This window comes from Mytilus trossulus, chromosome 1 (genome assembly GCF_036588685.1).
Source record: "Mytilus trossulus isolate FHL-02 chromosome 1, PNRI_Mtr1.1.1.hap1, whole genome shotgun sequence".
NCBI lineage: Eukaryota > Metazoa > Mollusca > Bivalvia > Mytilida > Mytilidae > Mytilus > Mytilus trossulus.
The window spans coordinates 83,460,878-83,478,713 of NC_086373.1; positions in this window are offsets into that span (position 1 = coordinate 83,460,878).

Genomic DNA, 17,836 nt, shown 5'->3' on the forward strand with positions numbered 1-17,836 from the left:
AATCAATCCGACAATTTACAACCGTCACTTGAAACTTTAGTTGTTAAAATTCAAATCATTGCCTATATTTTTTCTAAGAAATCGACAAAGTTTCCGAACATTAATTTTACGCAAACAGAAATATCTACGTTACCGCTTGCTCATTATGGAAGAGGATAACATGAGACTAGTAAAAGTACAAGTATAAATAAAGCAAACAATTATATGGAAAATTTTATTTGTACAACAGTTGGATGTTATAAAGATAAATGGAGATATGGGATATGCAATTTATAAGAAAGCAACACCTAGAGCCAAGGCTCCGTGCTGAAGGCCGTACATTGACCTATAATCATGGTTTACTTTTTTAAATTGTTATTTGGATGGAGAGTTGTCTCATTGGCATTAACACCACATCTCCCTATATCTACCTCACGACATCAAAACCTTAGAAATCAAGCTAATTGGACGAGTATCTTTTTATTTCTAATTTGTAGTTTTAGTAAACGTTGGTCCCCTAGATTGGAAAGTTTTTATAAGTATAATTATCACAGTTACATTTCAGTCTCTTAGTACATATTTGTTGAAGTTTTAAAACTTTTATTCTTCGGTACAAAATTCAAACCATAATGAAATAAGGTGGTGCGGTAAAATTGCCAATTAATCAACTTTCCACCAAAGACAAAATGACGGAAATGTAAGTTTGCTTACATTGCTACTTCCTTTCAGATCTCCAAATAACTATTCCATTATATGAGCTGGATATTTAAAATACGTTTTGTCACCAAAATCCTAATAGGCACGTATCATCATATTGTGTCACTTGTGTCCGTTCAACCGTCAATCCCGCAATTGGTATATATAGGGTGTATACGGCTAAGTATTTAGCACTACAGTCTTTTTGCTTCAAGTTAAAATTATGTACATGGTGTTAAAACTTATATTAAAGCTGTGCATATCGTCTGGATTTTCTTTATTTTTTTTTCATGGCAGGTTGCTAGTTTAGGCATTTTGAAAAAAAGGGCACGCAGAGTACAGACTCCGGCTTACATCTCCTACATGTGGAATTTCAAGCTGGATCCTTTATAGTTCGCAGTTTGTTTTACTTCTAAAGAATGCATATCTGATCTTAAGATTTGTTTTGTAAATAATTTTCCACAAATAAGAGAATGTTGAATTTTGTGAAAGCTTGTGTACAGTTCGCAATGCTTGTCCGACTTGCTTAGCAACCAACTGACACATTGACACCACGCAGAGTACGCTATACTTATGTATGTAGCAAGTCAAGAATGTGAGTTCTGAAATTTCCTTTGAGTTTTGTAATTTTATTTTTTAGAATGTGTATTTTATCAGAATAATTACTTTCACTCATAATTTTCACAACTAACAGAATACTCAACCTTTTTTGACTGGTGCATTAAATGTGTCTTTTATAAACAACTGTTTTCAATATTGTATTGTATCATCCCGAACATGCATGAACTATTTGCCACTGAACGTTAAACAACCACCAAAAACCGTGGCCGAGCAATCATAAAACTTAACTGGATCAAATTTTTAAAGTACTCTATTTCTGCATGGATAAAGCGATGATACCATCTTTGTCTTAAAGGATGGAGATAAAAACTTAAATCACACGTGAAATTTTTCATGGTATTTCCACGTGAACTTTATAAAAATTTGAAGGTATTTTCATGATTTTAATTAAATTTTAGAATTAAGATCTTTTATCTTTCCGGTGATTTATTCATGAACTATTATCATAAGATGCACGTTGAACAAACCAGTTCAAGCAACACTTTTTGTTTCAAGTATATATAAAAAAAAGAAGATGTGGTATGACTGCCAATGAGACAACACTCCACAAGAGACCTAAATGACACAGAAATTAACAACTATAGGTCACCATACGGCTTTTAATAAAAAGAAAAGCCCATACCGCATAGTTAGCTATAACAGGCCCCATAATGACAATGTAAAACGAAACGAGAAAACTAACGGCCTTATTTAAATAAAACAATGTACGAAAAACAAATATGTAACACATAAACAAACAACAACCACTGAATTACAATATGCTCGTTTGGTGTGAAAATTAGAAAAAAAATAATGTTAATTCATTGAGTGAAATCAGTGTATGTAAAGTGCGGATCCTAAAATATCATTTTTACTGTATATGCCATAAATTTCTAATGTAGAATGATAAATAAACAGACGAACTTTTTTTAATTTTTGAAGAAAATCAAGAAAATTAGTTAAAATGTATATGTTCAGAAATACATAATATTAATTAAACAAAGTAAGAGATGCGAGCGGGGTTTTATCGCGCCTAAAGCCATCCAGCTGTGAAATATATACCAAAATAGGTGAATATTTAGGACATTTCACGAACAGATCGTGCAGGTGTTTTATAAGTAGCAGGTTAGATGTTGTTGCAGTAAAAAATATTCATTTTAATACAATTATTAAAGTTGTATAACGTAGAATATGTTTTGTCATTCAGTTTCTTCATATTTAACTAAATTCCACTATGATGATTTCGTAATGCTAGTCATGTTTACTGTCGAAAAATGATACTATTCTTTCATTTTCACTGTGGAGCGAATCATTATTATTGTATATGCGGTGCATTTTCACTGTATAATTATTTTTTTTATCTATTACAGCTCATTTCTTTAAGCATGTAGAGCAAGACTTTAGTTGATTTGCTTGCTTTTTTATTATTGGATAATCATTATGATAACACCCAATTTAATTCAAATATTAAAAATACAGGTTAAACTATGCCTATTCATATTGTTTAAAAATGTCAATCTTATTTACAAAGTTTGTATAAACAATTATACAAACAAAGCAAGCAAGCCAACCAAAGTTTTGCTTTACATGCATAAGAAATTAGCTGTAAAGCCTTAATTTAGCCGACTTGCTCAAACAATAGATAAAGTAAGAGAAAGATTTGATAAAATTTAACTTACGGAGGAAAGTTTGGTTTTAAAACACTCTAATAAATTCAATAGAAATAACATTTATTCCGAATGTATTCCATTTAGTTTCTTATAAAGCGTATAGGGATCTTTATAGGGATGGAGAGTTGTCTCATTGTCACATACGACATCTATATACGGCTCAAAAACGAAACGAGACGGGATAAAAAGGGATAAAAAAAATCTACGCTACTTTTTTAATATATTTATAATGGGCTTAATATGAGTCAAAATAGAGTAAAATAGTGGGTCGCATTTGGGTATAAGCGTCACGCCGGATTGCCGATATTTTGCAAGCGTGACAAGTGAAAGTCAAATGATTGTGTAGTGAAAAACGGGAAATGAAGTCTAGCGGGACACGGATAAAAATTAGAACTGCATAGTATAAGCGGGATACGGGAATCTGACAAAACAATAAGCTGAATACGGGAATCTGACAAAACAGTAAGCGGGATCCGGGATCAGAACCCCCCAATGAGCCCCAAGAATAAGATATTTTTGTATATTCATCCTAGTGTTGCAGTCATGCCTTCAATAACAAATGTATCCGATGCATGCATTTTTTTTATATTTTTGGTCCCTTTTTCAATTCTGTGGGGTCCAAATTTATAGACAAAAGTCCTTTAATATAGATATTTGGAATTCGTTGACATACTGAATCTAACCGTGTATCTAGTTTGGGAATTTTTTGCCTAGCTGCTGAAATAGCCCACATAGAGTTCCAAAGGGTCTAAAATCAACAAAAATGAATTGTAGCATGCATTTCGAGTACAATAACCCAAATATGCATGGTTTTACCTCTGCGGTAGTATCCATTCGCGGATCTAGAATTTTTCATAAGTAGGGGCCCACTGACTGCCTAAGAGGGCCCGCTGCTGTCACCTTCCGGTAATTCCCTATGTAAGTTAAAATCAAGGAGAGACGTAATCTGAAGAATACAAAATGACATTTTGAGAATCGCTTTTGTTACAAGTTTGAAAAGCTATATATTTGATGAAGAATGAATGAGGAGTTTGTATTTCAATTTGAAAATACATGTATCATAAATCCTAAAGTCATCAACTATTTTTTTTTTTCATTTGTTGCAAGTGCATTTATCACATAATTCTACAATAAAAATTCCTCGCTTCTTTGAAAATTCTACATTAATAATGACTGCACTAACAGCGATAATTCATCGCATCTATAGTTAAAATGGATCGCTTTCAATAATCGATATGCTATATTATGATGCTTTTATAACACTTATTTGAACTTTAATGCTATGTTTGTATATTATAAAGACATATCACAATGAAAATATGTTAAAACTTAACTTAAAATCCTTTAACTTGATATTTTCAAAACGTAAACAAATACAGTTTTCCCATGATCCTTTATTCTACAATAGACATACCCGCATATAACAGTAAAAATGAACTAGCTGGATTCGCACTTTATATACACTGGAAATGTCCATGTGCAGGACGAAATATTTCATATTGCATAACTAGGAAATTTACGACACCCGACAGGGGAAATGAAAATAAAATAAACACCATTCAGATTCCGACACATATTTTGTTTTCCATTTCTCTGAGTAGGAATAACGCACTGGAATAACGTTACATTCTGTATTCAATAACGTCACACGTTTTCGGCCAAATTCTAAGGGTATCAATCAACTTTGAAGCCATTTATCTCAAAAACAAGGATGGTGACATATACGTTTCTATACGTGTATGGATTTAGTATGCAATCCTGGATATTATGTTAGTTGTTTGTTTTTATCCGTATATAAGAACATAGCCATCCATTGGAAAATCTAAAAAGGAGGGCCCTCATGGGGTTTTTGATTATGTGATTACTTGGCCGTTTTTTTAATGATTATTTGATTATTAAGCCAAATATTTCATGATTATTTGATTACCTAGGACTGTATTTTTAGTTTATGATTATTTGATTACTAAAGATAAGCAAATATTTAATGATTATGTGATTATATTGGCAAAAAAATGGTGATTATGTGATTACTAGGACCCCCCATGAGGGGCCTCATACCGGAAAAGGAAGGTTGGGATGCATTTTGGCGGTTATGGCCCTAACTGTTTAGGAAATAGGGGCCAATAAGGGTACAGAAACAATTCATTTCTAATATTATGTATAAATTGTTCATTTCATGACAAAATATCGTAGTAGGTATTTCATCTAGTTATATCAGGTGTTTGTTGAATGTCCTATAGGTATAGCAGGTACTTGTTGAATGTCCTAATGGTATGATAGATACTTGTTGAATGTCCTACAGTATGTTAGGTACTTGTTGGATATCCTATTGGTATAGAATGTTCTTGTTGAATGTCTTTCATTATAGTAGGTTCTTGTTGAATGTCCTACAGTATGATAGGTACTTGTTGATTGTCCTACAGTATGACAGGATCTTGTTGAATGTCCTATTGGTATATTAGGCTCTTGTTCAATGTCCTTCAGTATGACAAGTCCTTGTTGGATATCCTTTTGGTATAGTAGGTTCTTGTTGAATGTCCTACAGTATGAGTCTGACAGGTACTTGTTGGATATCCTTATGGTATAGTAGGTTCTTGTTGAAAGTCCTACAGTATGAAAGGTACTTGTTGAATGTCCTACAGTATAGTGGGTTCTTGTTGAATGTCCTACAGTATAGTAGGTTCTTGTTGAATGTCCTACAGTATGACAGGTTCTTGTTGAATGTCCTATTGGTATAGAAGGTTCTTGTTGAATGTCCTACAGTATGACAGGTACTTGTTGGATATCTATTGGTATAGTAGGTTCTTGTTGATTGCCCTTCAGTATGACAGTTACTTGTTGTATGTCGTATTGGTATAGTAGGTTCTTGTTGAATATCCTACAGTATGACAGGTACTTGTTGGATATCCTATTGGTATATTAGGTTCTTATTGAATGTCCTACAGTATGAAAGGTACTTGTTGAATGTCCTACAGTATGACAGGTTCTTGTTGAATGTCCTATTGGTATAGTAGGTACTTGTTGAATGTCCTACAGTATGTCAGGTACTTGTTGGATATCCTATTGGTATAGCAGGTTCGTATTTAATGTCCTACAGTACGATATGTACTTGTTGAATGTCCTACAGTATGACAGGTTTTTGTTGAATGTCCTATTGGTATAGTAGGTTCTTGTTGATTGTCCTACAGTATGACATGTACTTGTTGAATGTCCTACAGTATGACAGGTACTTGTTGGATGTCCTACAGTATGTTAGGTACTTGTTGAATGTCCTTCAGTATGACAGGTACTTGTTGGCTATCCTATTGGTATAGTAGGTTCGTATTTAATGTCCTACAGTACGATTTGTACTTGTTGAATGTCCAACAGTATGACAGGTTCTTGTTGAATGTCCTATTGGTATAGTAGGTTCTTGTTGAATGTCATACAGTATGACATGTACTTGTTGAATGTCCTACAGTACAGTATGACAGGAACTTGTTGGATGTCCAACAGTATGTTAAGTTCTTGTTGAATGTCCTTCAGTATGACAGTTACTTGTTGAATGTCGTATTGGTATAGTAGATTCTTGTTGAATTTTCTACAGTATAACAGGTACTTTTTGGATATCCTATTGGTATAGTAGGTTCTTGTTGAATGTCCTACAGTATAATAGGTACTTGTGGAATATCCTACAGTATCCTGACAGGTTCTTGTTGAATGTCCTACAGTATGACAGGTTCTTGTTGAATGTCCTATTGGTATTTGATATTGTCTGCCTACTAGACTAAGAGATTTTCTACGCAGGCCATTGGAATAGAGGTAGAAGTTGACATGTTCCAAAACAATTAAAGCTTAGACACATACGTGTATATCAGCAAAGAATGGTGGTTTTGGGTATCCTGGTATGGCAAATATTACTTTCCTATTTACAACCAAGATATTTTCCATGTGGCCCATGTTAAGTTTAAACATATTTATTTATAGTAAATTGGGAAACAAGTTATTGCAACTTATATTTATACCTTTTCACTTTGCAGGTGCGAGTGCACGTTTAAATATTTTTATTAATGCAATAAATCAGCAAGTTTTCTTGACAATTGTTTGAATATTTAAGAGAAATATCTTGGAATATTTACTTTTTATACGCCCGTCAAAATTTTGACGGGACGTATTATGGTATACAAATGTCCGGTGTCCGTCCGTCTGTCCGGCATTAACATGTCGCGCCGTAACTTGAGAACGACTTATCAAAATTTCATGAAACTTAAAATAGTGGTTGCTTATGATGGTCAAATGATCTGTATACTTTTTTGTGAAAATAAGATTAAAACTTTTTGAGTTACGGCACTTTGTAACTAAAACAGGGGTGTGTTTTTTTCACATGTTGCACCGTATCTCAAAAACGATTCTTGACTATGGCTTAAAACTTTAAATACTTCTTAGTTATATTAATCTTAATATCTATATACTTTTTGGTGATGATTCAAAGTTTAATTTTTGAGTTATTGAGTATTTTGTAAAAAAGGGGGAGGGTTTTTATACATGTCGAACCATATCTCAAAAACGATTTATGATTATTGCTTAAAACTTTACACACATGTCTTTGTTATATTAATCTAAAGATCTGTATACTTTTTGGTGATGATTCAAATTTTCATTTTTGAGTTATTGAGTATTTTGTAAAAGGGGGGGGGTTACATGTTGTGTCGTATCTCAAGACAATTTATGATCATTGCTTAAAACTTTACACACTTCTTTGTTATATTAATCTAAAGACCTGTATACTTTTTGGTGATGATTTAAAACTTTATTTTGGAGTTATTGAGTATTTTGTTAAACAGGGGAGGTTTTTTTGCATGTCGCGCCGTATCTCAAAAATAATTTATGATTTTTGCTTAAAACTTTACACACTTTTTTGTTATATTAATCTAAAGATCTGTATACTTTTTGGTTTTGATTCAAAATTTTATTTCAGTGATATTTAGTTTTTGTAAAAAAAAACAGGGTTGGGGGTTTCACATGTCTCGGCGTGTCTCAAAAACAATATATGGTTATTGCTTAAAAATTTCTCAGAAACTATTTATGATTATTGCATAAAATTTCCGACCCTAATACCAGAGAGAAAAGAGTGCCCTATTCAAACACCAGATTTTTAAATTGATAATAAGCAGAAACATAAGAAACGTACAGATGTTGTCATATATTGGTCTATCTAAAATTTCATAATTAAAAAAAAATGTTCTCAAAGTTGTTATTGACTCCCTTACACATGTAGTTAAAATTGCTTTCGGATTTTGTAAAGACATTAACCGAGATATACTTATGGAAATAATATTAGGAATACATGTTACATGTACGTTCATAACCAAACAAATAAAGTTCCTATAGGCATAAGAATGTATAAACTAAACTTTGTCAGATAAATATGTCCAATTTGAACGGCATATTTCAGCTTTTTATTGCTCCGATTGGCTCATTGGTAATCATACCACATTTTCTTTTTTATATCTACAGAAACGTTCTTACTTTACAAATCATAAATTGCTATGAGGAACAATAAGTGCATATGGTGCAATAAAAAAAGGTGTAGTAAAAACGGACTGCACAGCTGTCTTTTGGGTACTAGCAGATGTTTCGTTGGGCTGTTTGATGAAATTGAAATATAGCTGTTGCAGTCTAGATAGTTCCGATACGTAATTGTAATAAAAGTGTATCATCATGCCGTAAAATGTATGGCCTTGCAGAATGTATTATAAAAAAAACTCTCGGCTTATTTTATACCCTCTGATAAAATTTAGGATGAAATGGTTTCTATTTCTCTTTTTGTCGAGCCTTCGACTTTAGTCGAAAAAAGCGAGACTAAGTGATCCTACATTCCGTCGGCGTCGGCGTCGTCGGCGGCGTCAACAAATATTCACTCTGTGGTTAAAGTTTTTGAAATTTTAATAACTTTCTCAAACTATCCTGGGTTTGTAACAAACTTGGACAGAAGCTTGTTTATGATCATAAGATAATATCCAGAAGTAAATTCTGTAAAAATAAAATTCCATTTTTTCCGTATTTTACTTATAAATGGACTTAGTTTTTCTGCGGGGAACCATTACATTCACTCTGTGGTTAAAGTTTTTAAAATTTTAATAACTTTCTTAAACTATCCTGGGTTTGTACCAAACTTGGACAGAGGCTTATTTATGATCATAAGATTGTATCCAGAAGTAAAGTTTGTAAAAGATTACTCCGTTTTTTCTGTAATTTACTTTTTAATGTACTTAGATTTTCTTACAATCATATAATAGTAACAAGAGGAATATTTTTATTGATTTTTTTCCTCATTGTTGTTGAGCCTGCGATTTACAGCAAAAATAGGCGAGACACTGGGTTCCGCGGAACCCTTACAAATTTTTTACATCAATAAACGATGACCGATGTCTTTGGTCACCGCTTGTGTGGTCTAGACTTAGAAAACTTGTATATTTTGCATACATTTCTTTTCTCTACATTGGCTAGAGGTATAGGGGAGGGTTGATATCAGATCTCACAATACATTCAGGTATCGCATCTCAAATTTATTTGTTCATAGTGTGTTAAATTAATCTAAGTATTTTGATTGAGTTAAGCCTCCCAATTGATCATGTGTTTTTCCATGATGTGATGTTATACTATTGTCTCAGTAAAAGGGAGAAGGTTTGGTACCATTAAAACGTGTAATCCCGCTGCAAATGTTTGCACCTGTCCTAAGTCAGGAATCTGATGTACAGTAGCTGCCGTTTGTTTATGTAATTTATACATGTTTCTCGTCTCTCGTTTTTTTAAATATAGATTAGACCGTTGGTTTTCCCGTTTGAATAGTTTTACACTTGTAATTGTGGGGCCCTTTGTTATGCTTTATAGTTTGTTGTTTAGTGTGAGCCAAGGCTCTGTGTTGAAGGCCGCACCTTGACCTTTAATTCTTTACTTTTATAAATTGTTATTTGGATGGAGAGGTGTCTCATTGGCACCCATACCATATCTTCCTATACCTATTAACCCCATGGCATGATCTGTGTGCCTGTCCTAAATAAGGGAGCTTTGGCATTTGTTACTGAGTAGTGTATGTTTTTTTTAATATTATTTTATTTATATGTTTTGGAGTTTAGTATGAAGTCCATTTTCACTGAACTTTCTTTTCTAAGTGTTCTTCGACTTTTTTGAAGAGCTAATGATTATTGTAGAAAGATTATTTCCTATGACCTGGTAAACGGACAGAAAGTCACAGGACAAAAAGTCACAGGACAAAAAGTCACTGGACATAAAGTCACAAATTTGGTAGGACAAAAAGTCACAAATAATTTGTTGACACTTGTTTGAATATATAAGAGAAATATCTTGAAATATTTACTTTTTAATACATATATTCAAATTAAAGTTTAGGAAATGTGTCATTATACTTGAAAAATCAAGATTTATTTAATTTTGATAATGCAAAAGATATATCTCTTGGCACCATGAAGCCATTTAAGTTCCAAGCCACTTTGACATTTTGTTTTTTTTAACAATTATTTGATTATCTTCGATATATTTTTGATAATTTTTGTTTACAAATAGATATAGGAAGATGTGGTGTGAGTGCCAATGAGTTGGTATATATACAATAGTTCAAGAAAAATTCAAAAATATTTTTTGTAGAAATAAGCTGTTTTTTCTTTAAAGAAAATAATCAGAAAAAATGAACTGTGACTTTTTTTCCTGTGACTTTTTGTCTGTGACTTTTTGTCCTGTCACTTTCTGTCCTACATTCTTTTATTGTTTACCATTTATGTCTATTAAATGGGCAGCTTTTATTGATATGTTCAGTTTAGTAATATTTTTAACAGTAATTTCATTAAATATAATAAACAAAATGTTTTATAGATTTCCGTATAAAAAAATGAGTGTCTAAAAAGATATGTACCTTCTTTAATCTAATCAAACGAAACAGTTTTCTTATCACTGGATTGTGTCTTGCAAGTTTTCAAGTAAAAAGGTTATTATCAGAATAAAAGATCAGAGAAAAAGATAAAACAACAACCGTATGAGAATATAAATCTTTCAAAATTTCTTTTTCGTGCATGAATTAAATTATAATTGTTTTGAACAGTCACGAACATAACTTTTATTGCCTTTTTCCTGTTATTATGGTTATGTCAACATTTTTTGGGGGCAGTTGTTATAGAAATTAAACGTCAGTCATATATCAGGGCAGAATCAATTTGCGCCAATTGCGGTTTTGAAAAGGTATTAATTGCGCCACTCTCTTTTATTTTGATGGTATTAATTGCGCCAATAAATGAAATGAAATTGCGCCACATTTACCTGTTAATTTTTTTTACCTATATCATACCTGTACATGTTTTACCTATATCAATACAAGACAAGACAAGACACATACTTTATGAAAGTCTCACCACTTGATAAATATAAAATATACAGCTTTTTTAAACACAAGATAACAACAAGAGCCACTCTATAAAGAGTTTTAAGAGACTATAAAATATTTTTTCTTAAAATTATAATACAAATACAAGTCAACTATCAAGAGTATAAAATATGTTTTCGTTTTTTTCACTGCAGATTTTGGCAGTATGCAATACCACATTTTCATTTGTAAAAAGAAATATAATTATTTCATTATCAGTCTCCAGAAATTAGAACGTCAAGTTTTGAGATCTGCGAGCATAAACAAAGCAACCAATATGTTTTCAGAGCGACCTTCAAAAATAATAAATTCAGAGATCTTCAAAATTGAAGAAGAAAATTTATACAAAAAAGATTTAAAATGTGTGCCTCAGTCTATGTATAGAGAGAGAGAAGAAAACTGCGTCTGGCTTAACCTAGGAATCAAGCAGAATTTCAGAATATTGGAAGATATTGGTGTTGTTACAAACAAAGATGATGTCTTTGTATTGTGTAACGATCCACAAAGCGGGAAAATTAGGTGGCGCAAAAGAAGTATTGGCGCAATTAAGTTGTGGCGCAAATGAGTTACTTTTTGGCGCAAAAAGATATCGCCCATATATCACAAGTAAACCTTTGATAATTTGGTCACCTGAAATTACATAATCATTTACCTGTTAAAATCACACATTTTTGTTCCGGGAAGATTTAGAAACAGAACGAATAGCTCCTCTAGCCGTGGTTTTCTCTTCTTTCTCAGGGAGTACACATACATTTAGTATTTCCGACAATGTACATTTATTGTTTATATTCTACAATTTACAACTGGGGCTTTAAAGTTTATTTTTTAAATCCAAGAAGATTAAAAAATCAACCTGAATATTTAATATTAAATATTCATTTTTTACTATTAAAAAATAAGACCATTTATTAATATTAGAAAATGATTTTTTAATATTAAAAAATGTTTTATAAATATTAAAAAATGAATATTTAATATTAATAAATAGGATCTATTTTTTAATATTAAATATTATTTTTTAATATTAATAAATCGAATATTTAATATTAAAAAATGATTTTGTAATATTAGAAAATAAAACCTATTTATTAATATTAAAAAATGACTATTTTTTAATATTAAAAAATATTTATTAATATTAAATATTCGATTTATTAATATTAAAAAATAATATTTAATATTAATAAATGATTTTTTAATAATAATAAATAGGGAATAAATTCCACAACGGCTTGCCATATATCACTTCATTTTTGATACACAAAATATTGACCATACCATTCTAAATACATGTACGTCCTTTCCATGTCAAGAAATTTATCAATGTAATGTATGCTCAGATATTCAAGTCACAAAAAGGTGTTACACCTATCAAAAAAATACATAACTTTTGCAAGGTCTACTCTAAATTAGAAAAGATGTCATTGTGAAAGTGATCTTTTGAAATTGGAGTTATCTCCCATTGTCTAGAATTCTTGTTAACTGCAACCAATGCTTTCATTGATTGATTGATTATTGGTTGCTTTACTCAGGAACATATATATTAACTATACTGTTCCCAGCTTTACTCCGCATTAGCACAAAAAAAGGCTGTATATCGCGGCGAACCAATGCTTTCATGACAATGCAATATTTCATTTTTACTTCCCTCTGAAAAAATAACTTTTGTGCTTACAAGCACTTTTATCAAATAAATTGGCAGAATCAACTAGATAAAACAAAAATCTTTTCTGCAAAATTTTAGCATAGAATAATCTACAAATAACCAAACGTTTCAGAATTAGCAATTGACCCTTTATGATTTATTGCTCTTGAAAGACAAATACAATTATAATGGGCATTATATTCGATACAGACATAAATTTTAAAAAAAAGTTTGAATTAATCTGGTCAAAATGAGCACCAAAAAAAACATCACTGATTTATTACTGCCTTGTAATTCAATAATCAAATTCGTCTTCATGTAACCTTAAATTAACCCGAAGCTGTGGATTAATTACCCATGAAATCTGAAATGAGGAAGAATCGCTAAAAAAAAACCCACACACACAAACATTAATATGTAAAAACGACAGTCACATGCACGCGTATGAGGCGCCGTTTTACTATTTAATACTCATTTTCTGATACCAAAAAATTATATAGAGATTAATACATGGCCTTTTCCATATCAGCCTGGGTATCATCCCGAGACCCCCATATCAGCCCGAGACGGAGTCGAGGCGCTGATATGGGTCGAGGGATGATACCCAGGCTGATATGGAAAAGGCCATGTATTAATCGCTTTATCATATACTTCCGACAATAGTTTTATGTAAGGCAAAAAAAAACCAAATGCAACAACTAAAACAGTCAAAAACTTTATAAAGAAGTTAAGTTATAAATCCAATATACTATAATTGTCAACCAACAGCATCACTACCTCCATATATATATACATTGTATGGTAACATTTCCTATAGAGGCATTTTGAAACATTGAATATTTGGAAGAGTTTCATGATCATTATTACTCCATGTTTGTTGTACTATAAAATGATTCATAATTGCCAATGTCATTTGTTAGCTAGTACTAAACTATCCCCACAAAAGTTCCCGTGAATTTTGACGTCGTCATCAATATCTGACGTCACAATGGAAAAATAAACAACCGATACCGGTAACACCGGAAGTAACTTGCACGAGAAGAACTGTTATGGGTTTTTGCACGAGACGCCACTGATATGGGTTATCAGACCGGGCTGATATGGGTTATCAGCCTGGGTGGGAAATTATGGCTTGTGTACTTCCGTTCGTTACACATATGCAAAAGCTATCATATTAATGCTAAGTATATGATAATTTCTGATATCAAATATTCTTTTTTTTGATATCAGGAATTCGATTTCTTGATATCAAGAAATAAAGCATATTTTCTGATATCAAAAAATCGAATTCCTGATATCAAAAATTCATTTCTTGATATCAGGAAATCGATTTTTTTGATATCAGAAATTCGAATTTTTGATATCAGAAAATACAAATTATTTTTTGATATCAAATATTCTATTTTTTGATATCAGGAATTCGATTTCTTGATATCAAGAAATAAAGCATATTTTCTGATATCAAAAAATCGAATTCCTGATATCAAAAATTCATTTCTTGATATCAGGAAATCGATTTTTTTGATATCAGAAATTCGAATTTTTGATATCAGAAAATACAAATTATTTTTTGATATCAAGAAATAGATTTTCTGATATCAAAAATCTATTTCTTGATATAAAAAAATGGATTTCTTGATATCAAAAAATGATTTTCTGATATAAAAAAATCGAATTATTGATATCAAGAAATAAAAATTATTTTCTTATATCAAGAAATCGAATTCCTGATATCAAAAAATGTATTTCTTGATATAAAAAAAATGAATTCCTGATATCAAGAAATAATTTTTGATATCAATAAATATTTTCGGATATCAGAAATTCAATTTTTTGATATCAGAAATTCATTTTTTTTTATATCAGAAATTCAATTTTTTGATATCAGAAAATAAGGAATAAATAGTAAAACGGCGCCTCATAGTATGTGGACTATCATTTTTTATACACTCGTTTAAAACGAGATGTACTAGCATTCCGGTATACGAGTAGACAGTCCAGTCCATCCGCCAACAATTTGTAAGATAACCCAAGTTTGCTTAAAACCTTTAACTTAGACCTACAGAGGAAATGGAAATACCCCTTTAGATTTTGAAAATAATTATCATTACTGACTTTGTCGTTTCAAGGACTTTAGACAATAGATTTATAGCACATTTGTCAAGTATTGCCTACTCCAGTATGTGTAACCAGGAGACTGGCTACTGATTTGAAGTTGAGAACGAGCTGCAACCAACGACCGATTGCAGATGTTGACAATGCCAACATTAGATAATGACTAGGATCTAGTCACTTGACTGTGAATACTCGCTTTAACTCCACTTGTAGAATTAGACACAAGTCCTATGAAGTAGTTAACAATTTAATGATTCAGGATGGAATATGTGTAGTTTTACAAAATGATGTTCTCTAACACACTGGACTGATACAAATTGACAAATTGAGCGGACGTTGTCAGTACGAATGCCCGACTCTCACTGAAGTTACTTTGACGGACAAATATTGCAAATGAAAGGATTTCGATAAAATAATGAATAGTTAAACAATATAATGACATTTTATGACCGAACATTTTGACAACGAAAGTTCAAAAGTATAATATTTATGAAGAATACCCTTTTTAAACAGTTCCAAATGAAGATGCATAATTTACACAAATTATCCCTATCACATAGGTCTGGATTAATTTAAACTTTCAGTTTGAAACTTTACATTATTGGTTGGATTAATAACAGGACACTCCATTTTATTTTTCGATCCAGAGTTGCATGACTTTGATTGTCAGATTTTATTATTTTCATGCCAACGCCGTATCGGAGGTGCATTAAGTTTAACCATTGTCCGTACTTCCCTAACTTTAGTTTGCCTTAACCAAATACAAATGTATTATGAAACTTCTACAAAATGCTCATTGCCACAAATCACAGATCAAGTTCGAATTATGATGGCTTCACTTTTACCTTTCTAGAGTTATATGTCCCTTTACAAATGAAAACAAGAATTTGGGTACCGTTACCGTTCCCGTTCTTTAGTTATGTTCTTTCATTATAACGTATATATGCAAGCAGGGGATTCATCTGTGTCCAATGGACACATAACCCATTTATTTTCACATGTTTTACCATAGTTTGCTTAGATTGATTCTATGAAAACTTTACACACTAGTTTGAAATGATGAACATAAGATCACATCTTCTTATATCTATATTTTATATAAGACATTTGGATTGAAAACAAAAATCCAATATGTCATTCCAGAATTATGAGACTTTAACTGTCAAATAGACAACAGGCATTACATGGACTTTGACTGTCAAATAGACAAAAGGCATTATATGGACGTTGACTGTCAAATAGACAAAAGGCATTGTATGGACCAGCTGTATCAAACTTGGATAAATTTTCTACAAACTCAATATATTTTTTTTCAAATTGTTGAACGTAAGACGCTTTTGGTTTGGAAAATATTCTTATTTGGTCAAATTAGTCAATTGTCAATTTGTAACTTGAATCTTTGTAATTTTTGGTCTCTTGTGGAGAGTTGTCTCATTGGTAATCATACCACATCTTCTTCAGTTTTATATTAATTATGAGACGTGTTGAACAGATAATTTTGAAATACTACCTATACGCCTAAATGTGTCCTGAAGCATTTTTTTACAGAGAACCTTTGTATGCTTCGTATTGAATAAAATTGAGAATGGAAATGGGGAATGTGTCAAAGAGACAACAACCCGACCAAATAAAAAACAACAGCCGAAGGTCACCAACAGGTCTTCAATGTAGCGAGAAATTCCCGCACCCGGAGGCGTCCTTCAGCTGGCCCCTAAACAAATATATACTAGTTCAGTGGTAATGAACGCCATACTAATTTCCAAATTGTACACAAGAAACTAATATAAAAATAATACACGACTAACAAAGGCCAGAGGCTCCTGACTTGGGACAGGCGCAAAAATGCGGCGGGGTTAAACATGTTTGTGAGATCTCAACCCTCCCCCTATACCTCTAACCAATGTAGAAAAATAAACGCATAACAATACGCCTTTATTCTTAAAAAAAATCCATTTTATACTTGCAACAATTTCTGTTGACAAATACCGTATATATATTTTTTTAAATCGGATTAATTTGTTGCAGGAAAAGATAACGCTGCAACAGCATTCTGTATTGGTTCGAAATATTGTCATTCTGCTGTTCTAATAATATCTTGCATACGCGGATTCAGTTGCGAAAAACATTCACATAAAAAAATCGAAAAGAAGGGGGTTTCCACATCTATTTTTTCAATTGTAATGACCTCCGAAGACTGCCGACGATCATATAACCCGATACGAAAATTAACCAACAGTTAGACAGTCAAGCACGTGCAAACGTAGAATACGAACGAATTATTTAGATATCATGTATACATTTGTCAACTTTTGATGCAAAGACCCGGCCTGTGGGTGAATCAATATTAATTCGAAAAAGATACTAACTTTAGTATTAAACCTGGTAACAGTATCGTAGCTATATCCCTTTTGCAAAAGTTTAACAGTTTGGTTTACATTTGAGGTGAAAAACGACATTTTTTTTGCTTTGTATAGAATACCATAAGCAAGTTACTCTCAAGAGACTGGATCGTTCACCTGTATTTTTTCGCTTTAATCTTTCATCAATGATTATTTTTGTTTTTCAATATACATTATGAGTGGCTTAGAAGTGTCAATTAAATTTTCCTTGTATCTGTCATATTTTCTCAAAAGCAAACATATGCACTTTACCCCTGTTTTCCATTTTAGCCATGGTGGCAATTCTCTTGACGTACATAATTAAATGCAAACTTCT